This window comes from Calidris pugnax, unplaced genomic scaffold (assembly GCF_001431845.1).
Source record: "Calidris pugnax isolate Ruff unplaced genomic scaffold, ASM143184v1 scaffold19, whole genome shotgun sequence".
In the NCBI taxonomy this organism is placed as follows: Eukaryota; Metazoa; Chordata; class Aves; order Charadriiformes; family Scolopacidae; genus Calidris; species Calidris pugnax.
This window is the reverse complement of record NW_015090775.1, coordinates 1,078,286-1,099,522: the sequence shown is the minus strand read 5'-3', so window position 1 is coordinate 1,099,522 and position 21,237 is coordinate 1,078,286. Positions and strand designations below refer to the sequence as shown.

Here is a 21,237-nt window from a genome sequence, read left to right as displayed (position 1 = left end):
TCCTCTGTGAGATCTGTGTGTACCATGGCATCTTTGTGGACTAACTCGGTGCAGCTGCATGACTAGTTAGCGCAAGCAATCTCGCTAATTAATAGAGGCTCCCCTTAGGGAGTGGAATCTACAGTTCGGTACTCACCCTGAAGGAGTTACCTAAAATGGATCAGGTGAAGTGTCTTAAAAATGCCCACTGATTTTTAAGAGAACCCAGAGTGACAAGCTCAGCTGTGGGAATCTACAACGTAGGTGTCCCAGGTTAGGGAAGATCAGTGTTTGAATAATTGTGTCTTCTAAAAAAATTTAGCTAGCAGAGTTAGTGCGTTGCCATCCTTTACTTGTTGTTTTTTTGTTTTTTTTTTTTAAGTTTGAACTCTGTATGGAAGGGGTCATCTAACTTCTTGTTTGTCCAGTGTTCAATGCATAGTGGATGGTGTCACGATGTTAGTTAATTAGGGTAATAACAATTTTTAGACCTTGGGGTCAAGTCTCACAAAACCAGAGATGTTAATGGGCAACACAAGGGCTGCAAATCTCAGTTCAAAATTCAGAATAGTCAGTGCAGGATCCTGTCCTGTTTCATGAAAAATATTGAGATACCTGGGGATTTTTTAGATAAATTCTAGTTTTTAAACAGCCGCATCAATCAGGTTACAAATAGAAAGCGTAGAGCACTGTGAAATGGTACATTTCCTTTATGGAGCAACACCATTGTGGCAGTAGTTCAAAAACCAGTAGAAGGAAGAAACGAAATATGGTTGGGTAGTTCAAATATGAGGATATATAAAATGTCACACAGGGCATAGAATCAAATAGTAGCTGGGAAGGATGCCAGAAAGACTTATGGTTTCAGTTCAGAAGTGCTTTTAGTTACGTCTTTTTTTTTTTTTTTGAATCAAAGTACTGTTTTTTCCTCCTACAGCCTTTCCTTCAAGGGCTTCTCGTGTAGTTGTTTATTAGTAAACAGCTGCTTGCAATGAAAGATGATTACTTTATAGCCATGGTGGTTTCTGCTAGATGTGTTTGTTGATTGGGGACTGGTTGCACTTCTGTTTGTTCTAATATAATCCAGATAAAACTATGTAAGTATTCTTAAACTGGACAGTTCGCAGAAAAGCTACATAAAGCCCAGATAACCATGATTATACGTAGAACTTTTGACCTTTAGAAAGCCTTAAAGTAGAATAACTCATGAAAGTGTATTAAGTATACATGCTCATATGAAAGCTTTTACATATATATAATATATAGTTACTATCTATATGTTATCTGCCTGTATATTAGATGTGTATATATATCTGTATAAAAGTAAAGATTATTACAAACATGTTTATTGAGCTCTACCTGTGAGGTAGGTGCTTGAGAACACTGTGAAGTATGGTACTTGCTTGATATTTAGGTACAACAGTGTCAGAATTGCTGGTGTTGTCCGTTAGTGTCCTGTTTGTTCAAACGTGTTAAAAGATGGAATTTACTGGAGATTTGAAATTTGTAAGATTCAAATAATTAATATAGTAAGCACCCTCTTGTCAAAATTTGAGGCTAGGTAATTGTAGTTGAGTACCTCATGTAAGTTGGTCTTATTTACTGGAGATTGAAATCTGTAAGATTCAAATAATATAGTAAGCACCCTCTTGTCAAAATTTGAGGCTAGGTAAACTATTTAAAAGATGGAATTTACTGGAGATTTGAAATTTGTAAGATTCAAATAATTAATATAGTAAGCACCCTCTTGTCAAAATTTGAGGCTAGGTAATTGTAGTTGAGTACCTCATGTAAGTTGGTCTTTAAATTGGGATGGTTTTGTCCAGTGTAGACTCACAAGGGGATGGAAATCTGGGATTAACATCTTGTATAGACTTGAAGTTTGCTAAACAAATGAAAGATGCTAAGGTACGACATTCCTTGTCTTGGTCATCTGAGTGCATTCTCACAGCTTTGAATAATCAGGATAATATTGTCTCTAGGATATGGAAAATACAGTTCACAAACAGGTCACTATTGCTTCACTTGATTTGCTTTACTGAGGTACAGCTATATAGTAACCCAAAAGACTGAGCTTCTCTGAACATCATAATTAGCCTATTATATCCCAGTCTGTAAATGATTTGTTTTTAATGTTTTGTATATTAAAGTGCAAAATTTGTAATTTTTTTCCTTATGCTTGCGTAAGGTGAGCTACATAATGACTCTTTAGCTTTATGTCTCAAAATGATTGACAGTTGGTAATTACTGAAGACCAGTTGTGGAGAACTGCAAAATGATCTTCACACTTGATGTTGAAATGGCAGGTGAGGTTCAATTTAAATAACTGTAAAATGTACCACATATGGAAGACTGATCTTAACTTCAAGGTGAGGTTCAATTTAAATAACTGTAAAATATACCACATATGAAGACTTAACTTCGTGTATAAAATAGTAAGCACTGAGCTGAGTATTACACTCAGGAATAAGATGTGGAAGTTATTATGTATCCATGGAAATGTCAATAATCAAAAAAGCAGATTTGATGTTTGTAGCTATTAGAAAAAAAGAACAGAGAACAAGACAGAGAGTATCACCTGCCACTATAAATTTGTGGGACATCTGTTGTGTGTGCAGTTCAGGTCTCTCCAACACCAAAAAGGTGTAACAGAACTGGAGAACACAGTTTGGAGGACACCAACGATCAAAGTTAGGGAGTGGCTCCAGGGGCAGGTCAGCACAGTAAGACATGAGATGACTGAGAGGGGAAGAAGAATAGACAAGTTACACACAGCTGCAAATTCCTAGGGACTGGGAGGGAGTTTTGGGGAAGCATCACTACTTGCATCCAGTTCAGGTCTCTCCAACACCAAAAAGGTGTAACAGAACTGGAGAACACAGTTTGGAGGACACCAACGATCAAAGTTAGGGAGTGGCTCCAGGGGCAGGTCAGCACAGTAAGACATGAGATGACTGAGAGGGGAAGAAGAATAGACAAGTTACACACAGCTGCAAATTCCTAGGGACTGGGAGGGAGTTTTGGGGAAGCATCACTACTTGCATCCTTGTTCTTAACCTCTTCCCTGGGTATCTAGTTCAAACTCGTGGTGGAAACAGGCTACTGGAGCAGGTGGACCTTTGGTCTGGTCCTTCTTATTCCTGAACTGATCTCTAGGCCACAGTAACACCTGGGTGGCTAGGATGAAGTACAACATGACTGCAGGAGAAGGACCAGGTTTGAGGAGAAAAGGGAAGACTTTGCATTTGAGTCCCCTGCTGTAAGCAGTGAGCCCAGAACGTCTCCAGTTCTCCAAATCTCACCAGACTCCCTTTCTCCAACTGCTCCCCAATATCCTGCTTCAAGTAGTTTTTCTTCTCCCCAGAAGACTGTTGTTTCTTGTCAGTATTTTCTCCTCTGGCACGCCACTGTTTAAACTGTTTTGTGAGGGTACTTTGACCATCTGTTTTCATGACTTGGACAAGCAGTTCTTCCTTTTTTTGGGTAGCTGGTCTGCAAGACAAATGAAAGCCTGTTTGCACGCAGCCAGCTTGCTCTGTTCAAAGTATGAAAGTTCGAAGAGTGGGAGGCAGGAGTGCCTTGTTGAAAATTTTCCAGCCCCATCCATACTTGTGTCTCACTAAGTTAAACTGTCACCTACTTAGTGACATGCAGCTTATATCATTTTACATATGAGCTTTGACTGTGTCCTGCTAAATTGAGCTTGAGCTTGCGAGACTTAAATGTCAGAAGGGTAGAGCAGGTCAGAGCAGTAGAAAAGCATAAGTTAAAGTTGGCCATACTATTAAATTTGTGCTTTACTATACATAGCTGCTGTTGCCTTTAAAGAAACACTATTGACTAAGAATTTGCACTTTGTCTTGAAAAAATTGTGCAAGTGATAAATGAAATCATTGGACAGAAGGCTTAGAGAAAAAAATCGCTTTTATTTCAGTTTATTTATCCTCTTGCTGACATTTCTTGTACATATGGTCAATATTTCATCTCTGGGCTGGTTTGGTGGGTTTTTTACAGAAGAAAACATAACTGTAAATCCACAGCAGCAATAGGTAACCCGTTAGTTTTAAACTGCTTTTCCTTTGTTGACATCTTGTGAAAGAGGAGATGTGTTGGTGCTGATTTATAGAAGGGTCTGTATTTGCATAAGTACTACAAATTCAGTTTAGAATAACATTACTTAATGTACATTTTTAATGCTAATAGGATTTTATAGTCTGACTTCTGTTGTTCCCCTAAGAATGTAAATGTAAGCAATAGAAAGCTTATTTTGTTATATATTTGTCTAAATATTCTGACTATTCAGTAAGATTGTTATCCCCACACAAGCTACGTATACTTTTGGATACTTGTTTAGAGGGGGAAAGACCTTTCCTTCTAGGATTTGCTCTTGGTCCTTCTCTACTGATTTTTAGCACTTTGTATGTTGTTTTGGTCACAGAAGGTCATTGAAACCTGACTGAACTGGACAAAGAATTTGTTTGTGACCTATGATCTATTTCTTTCTATGGACTAAATCTTCCTTTGATGCTGGTCGGTAAGAGTAGCATGTGGACTTTAAATCCTTAGAAATTATTCTAGCTAAAGAGCAGAAGGAATAAATTCACGTTTCATGGCCCGCTTACTCATGAATACATTTGCATGAGGATACCTGATTTGTAAACCTGGAGAACAAGGAAGAAGAGTGTGTCTGAGCTGTTTTTGAGGTTTTGTGGCCAAGTGTCTTTTCTGGTTCCCTTACCTGGAGGTTTTGTGGCCAGCAGGGAATAAGTAGGGGGTTTGGCTCTTGGTGATCAAGAACATTGTGTCAAACCTTAAAAAAGATGAAAATATGTAAAATTGACAGCAGTCTGGTATATAGTTTAGTTAGATTGTAATTCTAGCTCTTTTTTTAGAATGTAATTGCATCCAGAAGTGGACAGTTTTCAGCTGTGTTTAAATTGTTGCTTGCTACTTGAACATAATAAGCTACATGCAAAGTTGATTCTCAGTGTCATCCTCATGAGTTTTCTTCAAATTCCAACTTGAAAACAGAGTTTGTTGTTGAGCACACTTTCTGTACCTTTTTTGCTTGCATGAGGCTCTTGGAACTGATGCTTTCTAACTCCAGAGCTTCTTTTTCCCGAGGTCGCCTCAGAAGAGATCTCAACCAAAGGCAGCTTTGGTGGGGTTTATAAAGGAGGTGCAGTAAGATATGAGGGAGAAATAAAATAATTAATTAGTTTTCAAAAATAAAAAGAATCCATGCCTATTCCAGGTCTTGGAAATCTTGTCCAAGCTCTTGTGAATGTTGCTATAGAAGTGCACCGATCTTGCCTGTGTGCAGCACCTTATTTCCAGCAGCACTGTTTAATCACCAACACTAAAGCTCCAATCTCACCCCTGGGACAAACAGCATCCTTCTGGTCAGCATTCACATCTCCAACAAAGCAGAAGCATTTCCCATTTCTAGAAGTACGTTCCTCTCCTTGTCCTTTTGCAAGACCTTTTGGGGCCTTGTGGATCGGCTCCTTCCTCCTTCAGCAGCTGCATGATAGAAGCAAGAGCTAAGATAGGTAAAGTTTAGCAAATTCAGTGGCATGGAGTGATGACTATTTTGGACAGAAAGGTAGACTTGGAAGTTACCCAGATTTAAACCAGCTTTCTTCCTCCTGCCCTGAGAACAAAGATGCCCTGCTGTTTGTGGTTCTCTCATCCTGAATAGTTCCTCTGCAAGAAAGAGAGAGACAGAGGGCAGGGACAGGCTGCCTGGCTTGATTCCTGGCTCCTTGGTAAGAGATTAAGACTCAAACCAGTCCCTTGGCCACATAACCTTGCCAGGGCAATGGGGAAAAAAAGCTCAAGAAGGAAATGTAGTAATCAAAAAACTAAATTGTATAGATAAGGGCTTATAAAAGTTTTTTACGTATTTTTTACAGACTTTATTGATGGGAAAGACATTCTAATAAAGAAAATAGGCAGAGGATGCAGTTTACACTGTGATGCTTCACTGCACAAAGGGAAATTCCTCCTCTGTGCAGTAGGAAATGCCATAAATGCATTCCCTGTGAGGTGTACACAGCAAATACAAAACTGAACTTTTCAGGAAAAACACGAGCCTCCAAGTAGACCCTGTGGTTAAAATAAGTTAAATTTAATCCTTTTCTAGCAGCAGAAAACACACAGCCTGGCTGTGCTGTGTGAGTCATTGGTTAGTTCCTGGGGCAGCTCCTGAGGGCGTTTTGTCTTTGTCCTTGTGTGTCTGAGCATTTGCAAGGTGAAATCGCACCGCGTCCTGTGGCTTTGCCAGCTTTGCAGTTTGCAAGGCGTAAATACGAAGTCAGATGATTTGATCGAAAAAGAGAGGCTTGGACATAGCTCTGCCTATTGCCGTCAGCCAGGGCGAAGTGAGTAAACCCCCTCCTTAGCTGCTGATGTTGGAAACAGAAAGGCAGTAAGTGCAGGGTGGAAATAAAAGGCGAGTTAGAAATGAAGTTACGCTGGCTGCCTTCGGTGTGGTGCCGAGCGCTGGTTATGAAACTGTGCCCGCCTTGACTCGTGTCACTTCTGATTTGCAAACCCGGTGGCTGAGTGGCAGGTCGGTGCCTCCTCACCCCGGCGTGAACACCCCTCTTCCCTCTCCTCTGCAGCCACCGCCGGGAGCTTTTCCAGAGCCTGCCCATGTCTGAGGAAGGACGTGGGCACTGAAGTCACGCTATGTGCAGCAGAAGCACAAGTGGGGTTGATTTAATACAGCGGGCAGGCCCGCTCGGTCACTCAGGCCTGTGACACGGAACTTAACATTTCCCTTTCTTCAAGAAACTTCCGTCTGGTGGAAGTGGCTGTACGTGACACCGCTGTGTTTGCTGGTCCTTTTCCTCCTGTTTGTGTGTGTATCTCATACTGGCATGGATCTTCCTTACTCTGGCAAAATATTGGGCTTTTAAAGAGGAAATTTGGTGTCTCTTCTCTTCCTAAGTGTTGATAAAGGAGGACAGTATTGCTGAGCGAGAATCAAGCATCTTGATTTCCAGTTGCGTAGAGATGCTCCAGTGCTTGATGCAGACCTGAGGGAAGGTGCTCTCACTTGCCACAAAGGTGGCTGGAAGGATTTGGAAATTGATCTCTCTCTCCCTCTCACGGGTACAATGTTCAAGATATGCTGTCCTAGCCCTGGTATTCAGATTTTAAGATCTGCTCTTCTTTTGCAGCCATGTTTGATATAGCTGATCTGCATAGCAGTTGAGTGCACTATGTCCCTAAGATAGCGACATGAGATTTGGGAGGTTGCTAGGCAGAGAACAACCACATTGTATTCTCCTCTTTTGGGGTTCTCGTTCACTAAAAGATCACGAGTTGGCTTAAATATGCTTTAGTCTGTCATGGGCCATTTGGAAAGGAAAGGGAATACCAGGACACTGACAGCATTAGGTGAAGTAGAATGTTCTTATTCACAGTGTTCTTCAGAAATTAAAGTGCAACTTAAATTTTCAGACCTTATCTTAAGTCTAACAAGTAAATCTGTGTTAAGGGAATAAAAACAGGCCATCACTTACCAGTGATCTTGAAAGCAGGTAGAATGAAGGAGAGGGTTCTGCCTTTAAACTAGGCAAGTCCTCAAATGGATTAGCATGTGATGGCCATCAAGAAGCTTGCCCACTGTGTCTTAGATTGCTCCGCAGTAGCTAAAAACACATCTCATGTATTTTCCCTGGGTCATTTTGTTCTGATCTCCTCAGGGTGTCTTCTTTAACCAAATTCAGGAAGCCAACTCACTTTGAGAGTATCCCAGGAGGAAGTAATCCACTCTCAAAAAATGCAGAGACAAAGATCGGGCAGTTTGTGGACTTGCCCAAGGACTCCAAGGGAGTAGTAGTGGAGGCAGGAGCTGGGACTGCTCCACAAACCAGGGGAGCACCATGGCATGAGCAAAGCTGGTTCCGTGGGACCGTTATCTCCAGGGGCATAGAGAGTCCTCTCCGACTCCTGCTGCTATGTCCATCTCACCGTAAGGACCACACAGTCTGGGAGCAAGACTTGGAGTAAAGCTGGGTTCCTGACCAGGGCTGGTGCTGTGGCAAGGAAGAAGCTAGCTGGTCAGCTTTGTCATGGTCCTTTCAGATCTTACACAAAGGCTTGTAATTACATTTGGGTTGGATTTAAATAATATATGAAAAGCTAAGTCCATGATCATGCATTTAAATACAGCAACTACTCTGCTTTTCTGGTTTAGTGAGGATTGTGTGAATCAAAAATACCTTACTCATCTGCAAAAAGGCTTAGACCCAGCAAATCATGGCTTTAATTACAGGAAATAATCGTAAACTACTTTATATGCAATTAAAGACACTTTCTTTTGGAGATATTTTTGCAATTTGTATTTTTTCCTAAAACCAATTATCCAAAATATAATACTCTTTCATGCCTGCAGTGCAACTTTGACTTGCATATAAATTGATTTTTTAAAATGAAACTTTCTTTATGTGTAATTGAAACTTGAGACCATTTTACCTTTATCTAGGTAATTGATTAATAGGTCAGATTACAGCCGCTGGTTAGTAGTAGCAGCTAACAGTTTTATGCTACAGTTTGCTCGTTTAGATAATTGTATTAATTTAGAATGTAAATTGACACAATTACAATGGCATTTTTAAAAATGTCAACATCTTTTATGTTAATGTCTAATCAGCCTTTAATCAAATGCTGAAACTGAAACAGAAAATACCTTTCACACTGAAATTTAATATAATGTTGATCCAGAGCTTGTTAGTTTCATGGGAAGGCCAATGTTGGCTTTGGACCGTATTCATAGTTTTATTGATCTATTGAAACAGAAGAACAACATTCAAATTCAGACTGAACAGTGATGTGGCCCAGAGATTTCCCAAGCACCTACACACAAGTAATGAGTATTTTGTGGCAGTGGTAGACCTGAAGGCTAGGCAGAATGTGTCCTGAAGGGTGTGTTGTCCCAGTGGTGGTTACAAGTCATAACGTGGGAAGGGAAGGAAAGAAAGGAAGAAATTTTGTCTTCTTGTCCTCAAAGTGACAGTTCAGGGAAGTTCCTTCACCTGTAATGAATATCTATGAGTCAGGAACAGATACGTAACAAACATCCAGGAAAATGTCAGCATGATCCTTTCAGTTTAGCAGCTGGGATGAGGAGCCGTGCTGCTTTCAGGCTGGGTTGAGGCCAGGGCCCCGCTGCTGTCTGCACTCCTGTCCTCCTCTGGCAGGGGACTTGTGTCCCTCACGGGTGATAGGTCACATTTCCTAACACTTTAATGGGAGAGCTCACCCCAAAGAGAGAAAGGCACAGAGACCATCTTGGGAACTTGTGGGCTGAGGGAGAAAAAGCAACATCTCTTGGAAAAATGGTATCCCTTCACAGAGAGTTTTGATATTGGATTCTCTGTAAATTATTCTCTGTGAATTTATTAGATGGATGAAGAAGAGGGGCACAAAGGGCCTGGTTAGAGCAAATGAGAGTGCTGGCATATGGCCAGCTGGTGTGCATTGGTTGGGTGAATTTAGGCAAGAGGCTTTTGCTGCTGGGGTGTGAATTTAGGCAAGAGGCTTTTGCTGCTGGGATGGCTGCTGGAATGCCAGCCTGGAGCAGTGCGAGCAAAGAGGTTGCTTCCAAAAATCAATCACCTCCTATGCCTGATTGCCTGCAAGGAATGGACGTGATAATCTAGCAGAAGTCGTTATGCCTGTGTGCTCTCATGGCCGTCACAGCTGAGCCGTCCCGGTGCCATCCTCCTTAGTAAATACGTGACTGGATTATTGAGAGGGTATGGCTGGATGATGGAAAAACCGTCACAGTTTTCTAGAGGCTGCTTTGGGAAACCTTCTGCCTCAAAGTCTGCCCGGGAAACGAATTTGATGGGGCCACGTCGCGCCAGCAGCATCACCAGAGTGCTGGCATCAGCGTGGGGCTCGGCCGCCCGAGCAGGGCAGGAGTTCACACACCTTGTGAGTACTGCTCACGTGTTCCGTCAGTCCTCCTCTGAAACGCGATCCGGGGAATTTACAGAATCTTTTAATTCAGCTGTCAAAGCTATGCAAACTTAATTATAGGCTGGATTTGGCACAAAATCATAGCATTTGTATTTGCTGTTGGAAATGCTTCAGCCCATAAATCTGTGCAAGTAACACCGATAGGGAAAATCACTGACAAAACACAGTTTTACAGGTGGTTTTGGGTGAATTTTCCACCAACTTTATGTGCCTGTGCCGTATCGTTATATTCTTTTCTCAGCTGTTAACTTTTGCTGCGAAGCAAGAGCTACTGGATTCCTTTTGTCTTTATCATTTGCGTCTGTCGCCCTTCTTAAGGTGCCACAGTCCATGGGGTGCCCTGTGTCCCCTGGATGGGGTGCAGAGGTGGGGGTCCCTGTGGTGAGGAGCAGAGGTCCCTGCAGAGGACAGGGTAGAGGTGGCCATGGGGGGACAGGGCAAGCGGGAGGCGGCAGCTGGAAGAGCCAAGAGATAGGATGTGGCTCCCGGTGGCTCTGTCTGCGCTTGATAGGAGGAATACCGTGAATGCCGGTGGTAATGGCATCTGCTTCAGGAAGTGAGAGCTCTCTGAATTTTACTTTCTTAAAGGCAAATGGCTATGAAAATATATCTGTTAAAGGAGAACGGCACAGGCTTCACTGAAGTCTGTAAGTGCCAGTTCAGAGATGAGGGTATCCACTGGATTCCTCCCATTTATCCAATAAGTATAAATCAACTATTGCCATTAATTCCATTTACTGCAGCAAGGCTAACTTAGGGTAAAATTACACATTAGGGATATACTGATCTAACAACCCACTATCCTTCTTTTCCTCTTTTCCCACACACTGGTTAAAGACTCAGTGAAACCAGAGAAAATTAACCTTGGTTTTGGGGAATGAGAGGGGAAGGCAAATTGTTTCACCTTATCCATAGGGAAGGAGATGGGGCTCTGTGGTTGGGATGGGGGCAGGAGAACTGAGGAGTCCCCTCCTCTTCCAGCTGCACTGAGCTGTTAGATTAGCTAAGCCATAAATATGTGTCTTCAGCCTTAAAATTAGTTCAGGATGTAATGCTTCATCTTTGCTCTTCCCAAGGAGTCACTGCTGAAGCTCTTTTACTAATAGCAAAAATATTTATTCAGATACAAGTATAACCATTTGTTTCACTTGTCCCTCCAGAGATGCATGAATAGATCCCATTTAAGTAAATGAGAGTGCTGTACACCTAATTAGAGACAGAGTTAAGTCCACAGTCCTGTGCCAAAATGCTACATCATGAACTAAAATTCATGGAGTCACAATTTATTTGCTATATTTAAATCAGACTTTAAAAGTTAAATGAAAGCCAAGATACCCAGTAAGCTTCTGTAGTCCAGGCTGTAATAATAAATAACATACTGGGATCCTAGTGCAGATGAGGGTGAAATTGTAAGTGCATTGACAGTAATGTCATAGCGCCTCTTGACTTCAGTAGATCCAGGATTTCTTTGGTAATGTGCTTAAGGTCTTAATTTACTAGGAAAGTAAGTCGTTTGGGATTTCCTGTTTCCCCCACAGCCACTGATGATGTGATTAGCTCCTGGGACAATATTAAAATAAACTCAGCTGGATTTCTCTGTCAGCCTACTTGCTTTATCTGCCTCCCAAAGCCATTCCTCTGTTTCTTGCTGACCTGTCTGAAGTACACCACCTCATCAGGTGCGCTGCCTTCTTTGGCTTTGAGACTCATTTCCTAAGAGGAGCCAGCTTATGTGATTAACTATGTCTTTTTGTCTGCAAAACCGTCTTGGACAATTTTATTAAGTTGGGAAGGAGTATAGCTATCCTAAAGGTCACTGGGGAGAGGAGGCAACCCCAAGTGAGCCCCCTCCGCTGCCCCAAGCCCACCTCGGGAGGGAAGCAGAGGCAGCCCTGCAGGCAGCTGACAGCACATAACATTGCTCCAAAGTAACCATGGCAGGGGTCTTTCCTTCCTCAACAGGGATGGTGGAGGGAGCATGGGTGGGTTTCACACTGCCATAGGAAGTAGGTGAGGAGAGGCTAGGGGACAAAAAACACGAACAAAAGCCAAAACAAGATTCAGTTGTGTGCTTTATGGAACTCCTCTTCCCCTCCGCTCCCCGACAACATTTTATTTCATGTGACTTCAACTCCTTCCATTGAACAGTGGCAACATGGTGATCTTTGCTGAAGTGGCTGATTACATTTGTTTAAGAGGTGTCTAGTGGTGGCAAATCAATAACAACAATTGATTTGCAACTTTTTCCTGTGCTTTGCAAAAGGCATGCCAGTGTCATTTGCACTAGCTGCTGGAAGCAAGTGATGAGAAAATAATTCATAAGTTGAATAGCAATTATTAGTATACAGCAATAAAGCTTAGAAGACTTATTTCTTAAAGAAAATTAATAGAATCATTAAGTCATAAAATCATTTAGTTGGAAAAGACCTTTAAGATCATCAGGTCCAACCTAGCACTGCCAAGTCCACCACTAAACTCTGTCCCTAAGCATCATGCCTACCTGTCTTTTAAAGACCTCCAGGGATAGTGACTTTGTTTATTCCCTTGTACCCACGTTCTCAATGCCTTCAAAAGTATTTGTGGATGTGCAAGAGGCACAAGACTGGCTACTAATGTGCTGACTACTCCCTCTTAATTTTTTGAAGGGTTTAGCAAGTTCTTTATAGAGACTTTTTCATTCATTATACATTTTTTCCTGGTCTTACCTAAAGATCTCATTTTGCAGGCTCCTGTACATATGTCTGTCTTTAAAGGCACCAGTATTATAGTACTACGGATGTTAGGCAGATTTCTTGAAGTTAAGCATATGTGTGTTTCTGCAAAGTTTAAGGAGAGACAGGCATTGAGCTGACATCTGAATAACAAATGCCTTCATTTTCAGTAGAGGTGAGAAGTGAAATGTTCTTTAGAAGGTTGCAGACAAGTTTCATGGACAGCAAATGCACTGGGGACTGATCTATGAGTGCCTTTTGTCTGCTAGGTCAGAGCATAAATATGTTTATTCTTATATATCACAGTAATGAGGGCAGTGCAGTGGCAAGCAGACACCTGGCTGACCAGGAGATTGAAGGAGTGAGGAGAAAATTCATAGTTCTTTGATCTTGTAAACCAAGTTTATGGTTCTAGTGTGCCTGAAATCAGGGTAGGGAAAAAAGGATGTACTGGGAGTAATCAGAAATTTGATTATAGTGGTATGTTACTGATGAAAAGGAGAATTAAGTTATAATGTTTATTCCCTTACTATTTATTTTCTTTTTTATAAGGGAGTCTTTATTTTCTGTTTGGTGCGTAGGATTTATCTGTAGCACAGTTTGCTTACCCCACCTCACCCCATCCCTCCAATCTGTGTGTGTCAGGACAAGGGTCCTACATACAGTTGTTCCTGAGCAAAATCTTTGCTGCCTGCGAGTGCAATGGAGAGAGTCATTTAGTGCTTATATGGTGCCTCCTCTAGAGACAAGCTCCTGCCTCTGAGGTCTTTCTTCCTGTTCATTATTTAATACCCATTTTATTTTGGACACAAAAAAAAAAAAACCCAAAGAGAAATGGGCACTGTTCTCCACATTGACTGTTTCTGCCCTGCAGTTATGAGCAGAATAGTTTCTTTTCCGCAGGAAGAGTAGAGTAGCCAGGGGGCTTTTAGCCAATTACTGCAGGGGTGTGTAGACCACAGCAAAAGAGGGATTGCTTCTGCCTTCCGTAGTGAACGTTAACCACTGCTGTGCTACACAAATGGACCTTTTATATTTTATCTACTTTGATATTCTAAGGAAATGAGAAGTCTTGAAATGACAAAGCCCTGGTAATAATGAGGTGAGTTATCACCACATGGTTATTATCAAGAGCATTTTCTTTTGATTCTAATGTGTGTTAGAGAAGAGTCATGTCCCTTGTTTGCCTTGGAAAGAAAACCATTCAAGCTTACTCTTGTCAGATTTCTGGGAAGAATAAAACATTGTTATTGTTTGTGAAAGAGAGGTGACCTAGTCGAACTTGGCCCACCAGTTGCCTTCCTGGAAGCCATACGCAGTCGTGGCTCTTGTCCTGTCTGAGGTTTGTTTAATTCCATCTTCGGCTTCTCATTGGGTTCAGCTGCTGATGCTGGCAGTCAGTTCTGCATTTGTTATCTCTGGTAAAGTTACCTTATTTGCAATTAATTAAACACTGTAAGAAAAGTTGGACTTGGGTGTTTTATGACTGATATAGACATTACCTGTAAGGCAGGAATTCTTTTGACAATAAACCACAGCAGTTCTCCTGTAGAAGTTGGTAATACTGGAATTGAAAAACACTATTTAGCACCCACTATATCCCTTAGGCAAGGGTGCTTTAAAGTATACGCCCATTCATGGCCTGATGTCCATGCTGAATTTGGAGTGGATTGACCATAGACAAAAGCTGGTGTAGATACAATTAATTGCAAATAGACCATAAACTTAAATTTTATAAGATAACAGCTGCAGAGGGAATTTGTAAATGACTATTCACTGTGACTTCTGCATTAATCTTGTTTCCACGCAAAACCCTGTAATCATATTTTGTGCATCAGTCAGTGAGTTTTCACTGAGAACAGCCAGATGTGTAAGGACCTTTGCAGTAGCGCTGTGCTCCAGAGTCACTAGCACAGGGCCATCTGTTTGAAGACTCTTGCAACCTCTTTGTTGAGTTTCAAGCATGAAACTACATTTCTGGCCAGTGGAGCAAACCAACAAGAGAGCCTTTGCAGTGTTACACTGTAGTGCACAGTTGCAGTGCAGTGTTCCACTAAAAAGTAGTGTTACACTTCTGGTTTGTAGTGTCAGCATACTGCAAAACTAATCACAGTGGGTGAATTAACATATGAGCTTTCTGGAATTGCATGTCATGAGTTTTAGTTTAAACTTATTTAACAACATGGACACAAACAAGTCTATGGGCCCAGATGGCATTCACCCGAGGGTACTGTGGGAGCTGGCGGAAGTGCTTGCGGAGCCACTCTCCATCATTTACCAGCAGTCCTGGCAAACTGGGGATGTCCCAGCCAACTGGTGTCTAGCAAATGTGACATCCATCCACAAGAAGGGTCGGAAGGATGATTGGGGGAACTCCAGGCCTGTCAGTCTGACCTCGGTGCCTGGGAAGGTCATGGAACAGATCATCCTGAGTGCCATTATGCAGCGCGTGAAGGACGCTCAGGTGATCAGGCCCAGCCAGCACGGGTTCATGAGGGGCAGGTCCTGCTTGACAAACCTGATCTCTTTCTATGACAAAGTGACCCGCTTGCTGGATGGAGGAAAGGCTGTGGATGCTGTTTACCTGGACTTTAGCAAGGCCTTTGATACAGTCTCCCACGGTATCCTCCTGGAGAAACTGGCTGCTCATGGCTCAGATGGGTATACTCTGCACTGGGTTAAAAACTGGCTGGAAGGCCGGGCCCAGAGAGTGGTGGTGAATGGAGTCAAATCCAGTTGGCGGCTGATCACGAGTGGTGTCCCACAGGGCTCGGTACTGGGACCCGTTCTCTTTAATATCTTTATCAATGATCTGGATGAGGGGATGGAGTGCACCCTCAGTCAGTTTGCAGACGGCACCAAGCTGGGTGGCAGCGTCGACCTGCTGGCGGGTAGAGAGGCTTTGCAGAGGAGTCTGGACAGGCTGGATCCATGGACTGAGACCAACAGGATGAGTTTCAATAAGTCCAAGTGTCGGATCCTGCACTTGGGTCACACCAACCCCCTGCAGCACTACAGGCTGGGGGAAGAATGGCTGGAGAGCTGCCTGGCAGAAAAGGACCTGGCGGTGTTGGTCGACTGTTGGCTCAACATGAGCCAGCAGTGTGCCCAGGTGGCCAAGAAGGCCAATGGTATCCTGGCCTGTGTCAGGAACAGTGTGGTGAGTAGGACCCGAGAGGTGATCATCCCCCAGTACTGGGCACTGGTGAGGCCTCACCTCAAGTATTGTGTCCAGTTTTGGGCCCCTGACCACAAAAAAGACATTGAGGTGCTGGAGCAGGTCCAGAGAAGGACAGCGAAGCTGGTGAGGGGTCTGGAGAGTAAGTCTTATGAGGAGTGGCTGAGGGAGCTGGGGGTGTTCAGCCTGGAGAAGAGGAGGCTGAGGGGAGACCTTCTCGCTCTCTACAACTTCCTGAAGGGGGGATGTAGAGAGGTGGGGGGCGGTCTCGTCTCCCAAGTCACAGGAGATAGGACAAGGGGAAACGGCCTCAAGTTGCGCCAGGGGAGGTTCAGGCTGGATATTAGGAAAAATTTCTTCACGGAAAGGGTTATCGAGCATTGGAATGGGCTGCCCAGGGAAGTGGTTGAGGCACCATCCCTGGAGGTGTTCAAACGACGGGTTGACATGCTCGAATGGGCTGCCCAGGGAAGTGGTTGAGGCACCATCCCTGGAGTGTTCAAACGACGGGTTGACATGCTTCTCAAGAAATATGGTTTAGTGATTTTTTTATTTTATTGCTTATTTCTTATTTATTTTTTTGTCAGAGTTAGGTTGATGGTTGGACTAGATGATCTTTAAGGTCCCTTCCAACCTAGACGATTCTATGATTCTGTGATAAGGTGACATAACCTATTTAAATATCTATGTAACTTTGTCCCTGTCCTGCCCTTTAAATGTAGGTGCTTGTGGATGCCATGTATAAAACTGTTATGTACTATAGGACTTGTATTGAGCATCTCAGTATGCCCAGCAGCCTTTACAACAAGCAAGAAGAACCTAATTGAAAACAGGAAACTTCTTAATCTTTGATAAGGGATTGTTTGAAATTTTTTCCAGAGAAAAAAAGACAAATTCATAAGAAGTGTGTGCCACTTTTAAGCCTAGCAAAGTAACACATTTGGATTCTAAAGCTAATTGTAAAGCAGATTTTAGTAATTGTTTTAGTGTCAAGAACAAAGGCACTTAAAAATTGACAAAAAAAAAGAGTGCAAATAACTTTGTGAAGCTTTACAAAGGCTTTCTAAAAGTATACCAGATACTGCATAGCTGGATATGCTGCCATAAAGGACCTGAAAGAACTACAGAAGCAGAAGCTCTGGGATTCTTCCAGATGTGTGAAGTAATGCCTTGCATTGTTATGTGGGCAAGGCTGTTTTTCTTGGCCATAATTTAGGAAGGATTTTGTGTGTTATCATCAACGAATTAGAACTTGAATAACAAATCTTGGGTATAATCATCATAAACTGTTCCTGTTGGGGAGGACAGAAGGAAAAAAGGCTTATTGTAAAATAATTTAAATCTATTTAATGAAAAAATGCCTATCACTTATTTGCTTAGAATAGCTCACCGTTTAGGTGATTTTTTTACTGTTGAGTGATTCATAGAGTACAAGATTTAAGAGTTCCTAACTCAGTCATACTGCAGTAGTGAGCTCTTTGTACTGTACTACTTGGTATCTCATGTCTGCTTTGAGTGCCGTACTGAAACGGAGCAATTGAACATGTCAGACTGTCCCATAAAATAAAAATGAATAAAGTTAAATTGGTTGCAATGTGTTCACCACATTGTGTACCTGCCTTGAGAAATTCATCTTCATCGGTTTTTGTAACACAGGGTAACTGCAGCTCATATGCACTCATATATGTGCATATGCCCATTTCTGTATTATTTTCTGTATGTGTCAATATGTGTCAGAAATTACCTTCCTCTTGCTCTGTGATTGTGAGTGTTCTTTGAACCTGCCATATGGGAGCCTGTCAAGTACTTAACACCTTGTTGAACCTTCAGGCGCTCATGCTAGTTGGTGTTAGTTAGTTATCAATTTAGGAATCTGAGAGGTGGAGCATCTTTCAAACAATGAAGTGGATAAGCTGGAGATGTTGCAGGAAAACAACTTTTTCCTTGTCCACGTAAAAACTGAGAAGGTGGTAAATTTCTAATAGGTGGGAATGAAACAAATGCAAATTTGTGAGCAAGAGAAATGTGTATGGAGTCTTGTTTGCAATATACAGAATATCAAACACAATAGTTATTACTTCTTTTTCTTTGCTTTTTTCTTCTTTTTTTTTTTTAAGGAAAAAACATTTAAGTGAAAACTAGTATATGAACTAGAAACTTTTCGTTTATTTTATCACCTAGATATTCTGCTGCCCAAACAGACTTGAATTCTTCAGTTTCGTAGTAGCTTCCAATTTCTAGCTGATGACTCCACTTGCATCCATTTCTTTCCATTTGCACTTAATCAAAAAATCTGAATTCTGATTTGGTAGCATTTTTTGTAACTTAAAACATTGGTACTGCATTGATTTGGAGGAATGAAGTGGCTTTTTGAAAATTCTTTTAAGTGGCTGACTTCGTGGCAGCCATTAGAAAGACATCCAGCAAATTTGTTGGTATTTAAATGAGTTTCTTAGTGCATGAAGGTTTTGTGGGGCTGTGGGGTCGTTCCAGAATTGCCTTTGTTTACACGGTTTTGCTCACCTTTGTTTCAGACTCAGAAGGATTTGTGGTGTTCTGCTCTGAATCATAGTGCTTCATTATGACATTTGCACTGACGGTTATGGGAGAGATGTGCTGAAAGTCCCTAGGCTACAACAACATTTTCAAACTCCCACATACTTCTTCCTTTTTTTACTAGCATCTCCTCAAAGTCGGTTACACACCCTCTTTCAAACTGCTGTGTGTAACTCAGGTCTATCCTGTTGCCTGTATAGCACTCACGACTGACTGGGCAGCTGGTATGCTAATTGCTACCTTACTGAACTGACCTTAACGGTACGTAGTTATTTTGTTCTTGCAATCTTTTTGTATATTCATGTTTTCTCTTTGACCATACACTTCGTTCATTGTTGCTTTCGAGTGGATTTTGTTGCCTTCTTCATGCTTTGCAGTGCCTGTGTACAGCACGTTTCACTGAGACCCAGTCCCCAAATGTTCCTAGCAAGCACGTTTCACTGAGACCCAGTCCCCAAATGGGTAGTGTTCCTAGCAGTGCCGTGCAAATACAATGTATTTCAATATTTTTTGTTTATTTTGTCTTCATTCAAAAGGGGTTTTATTACTATTTCTCAATTCCTATTTGACATACTACTTATACGGTGATTTTTTGGATATTTGAAGCCGTTTATTTGGGGGAAACACAATTCAATGTTTTACGAATAGTCCGCTGTGTAGCATAGGAAACAAATCCGTGTGTATACGGATTAGGGGGTTGATCTGTGGCGTGTCTCTAGGTGCAGTACACAGTAATCTACTAGGAAGGGATGTGTGAATTGCTGCACATCTTAATAGCTTTGCAAAACATGGAATTCAAGAGCTGGGCTAGTCTGCTTGTTTGCTTTCCCGTGTTGAAGTGGTAACTGTATCCCATTACTGTACTGCATTTTAAACAAAAGGGATGAGAACATTTTTGCTACTCTGTGTGCCTCGCAGAGCAGGAAAAGTAAGACATCATTTAAAGCTGCTATTGTGCTGGAGGTTTCTAGAATGTTTGGCATTGCACGTTCAACTTTGGCATTTTGTCATCAAAAACTGGAGCAAAGCACAGGCTCTCAAATATGCAGTCAGGCCTCTTGAGCTCCTGTAAAAATAAGCTGGCAAACAAACCCCTTTAATAAAATGCTGATGCTGGAAGAGATACAGAGTCATCACTTCGTTATGCTACTTTTCTCAGCATGTCTCATTTATTTCCGAAAGTAAGAAAGAGATGATTACCAGATAAGCAAGAGTCGTGATGGGGCGAAATCCTGGCCTCGCTGAGACAGGGAACAGCTCAGCCACCGGGTCCACCTCAGAGCCAAGAAATGGCCCAGTGACCTGGCCAGGTCACTGCTTTCAATGCCCGTTAACTTGCCTTTTAGCCAAGGCAGTTGTTTCTTCTCTCTTCATGCTCTTTAGATGTCTGTCATTCAGTGGTGTATATAGAGCTTATGTTTTTTAATTTGAGCTTTTAATTACTCACCAGTCCAAATTGCTTTTAATAACTTAGCCAGTCAAAATGCTGCGCTGGGGAAGTGGGAAAGGGCTCCTTGTGCTGGGGGCGTTTGGGCATTGCCCTGCTGCTGTTAACCTGGGCAGCGGCGGCAGTGTTTGGGGATTTTCTGCATACTGTTATCTTTCCTGGTCGTTTTCCTCAGGGTACTTCACTTATAATTTTTGACTCAATGTATTTCTCGATTCCAAGTCTGTGCTAGCCATACTTGCAACATTTTCTTAATTACCCTGTGCTCTTCAACAGTAACTATATGTTTTCAATATGTACTGTGTGGGATGCCTCTGTAGGGTAGTTGAAGGAGAAAGCAGGAGTAGTGACAGTCTGGAAAAGTAAAGTAACAGAATATTTAGTCAATTAATTCATAAATTACAGCTCTATTTAAAAAAAAAAATAGAAAAAGGATTCTCCTGTTAGGCTTTTTAGAGTCTATGGATCACAGTTTGCTAATACCGACAGTAGAACTTTCTTGAGTACAAGTAAGAGATGAGGGTAGAGAAAATTCTTTTAAAACAAATGCTTTGGCAGTGCTGAAAATGGTAAATCTTTCCTGTCATACTACCCTGGCAAGTGGGAGAGTGGAATAAGAAAAATACTGACTGGAGAAGGAAAATAATTTGGTGGAGGGGGAGTCCAAGGAGACATCAAGTGTGGCAGACCAGGTGCACTAACAAAGCTATCTTCCAAATCCTCTTGTGTGATAGGGATCAAGTATGTACAAAATTAAAAAAAAAAAAAAAAAAAAGTTTTAATGACTTTACTTATTTAGGAAGGTACTTGCCCTGCTTTCTTTTTCCAAATGAAATGCTCTTGTACTGCCCTCCTGCTTCTCTGGCCAGCTCTGCCAGTCACACATCGCCGCCTCAGAAGGAGCCCGCGTGCACCTGGCAGACTAAGCATGTTGAATGAAGGCAGGACCTAAATAATAATCTTCTTTCTCATTAGAAGAGTAGTACTTGTTAAACTGCACAGCTTTAAATGAGGAGGAAAATGTACTTCCGATCATCTGTAGTGACAATCAGTCTTACCTTTTTCTATTTGCTGTTCAAGTGCTGCAGAAATATTTAACCGTAAGCAGCTTGCATGTTTGCAACTCTTCTCAGTTTTGAACAGCTGAAAAAAAAAAAAGCTATCAGGAAAATGTTATTATTGAGTCTCTAACCAGTAACGTGCTCCATGTATTTTAATAGTGTAGAGATCAGCCACATCAGTTGTTTGTGGCTTCTTTCTTGCTAAATTCAGTAGCTGTTGTCTCTCAGGGCATTGAACAACATGGTTTGCATGTGGTCTCTGCTGCTCATATAAGCAGCTCCAGGGATTTTTTTTAAACTGGTATCTTT

The 21,237-nt window shown here is 41.9% G+C and overlaps 1 protein-coding gene across 11 annotated transcripts in view; it reads left to right on the top strand.

Annotated features, from left to right (window-relative positions):
• The window catches only part of KIAA1217 (KIAA1217 ortholog), a 357,518-nt gene that overhangs the window by 197,471 nt on the left and 138,810 nt on the right, over nucleotides 1–21,237 (top strand). The window lies entirely within an intron of this gene.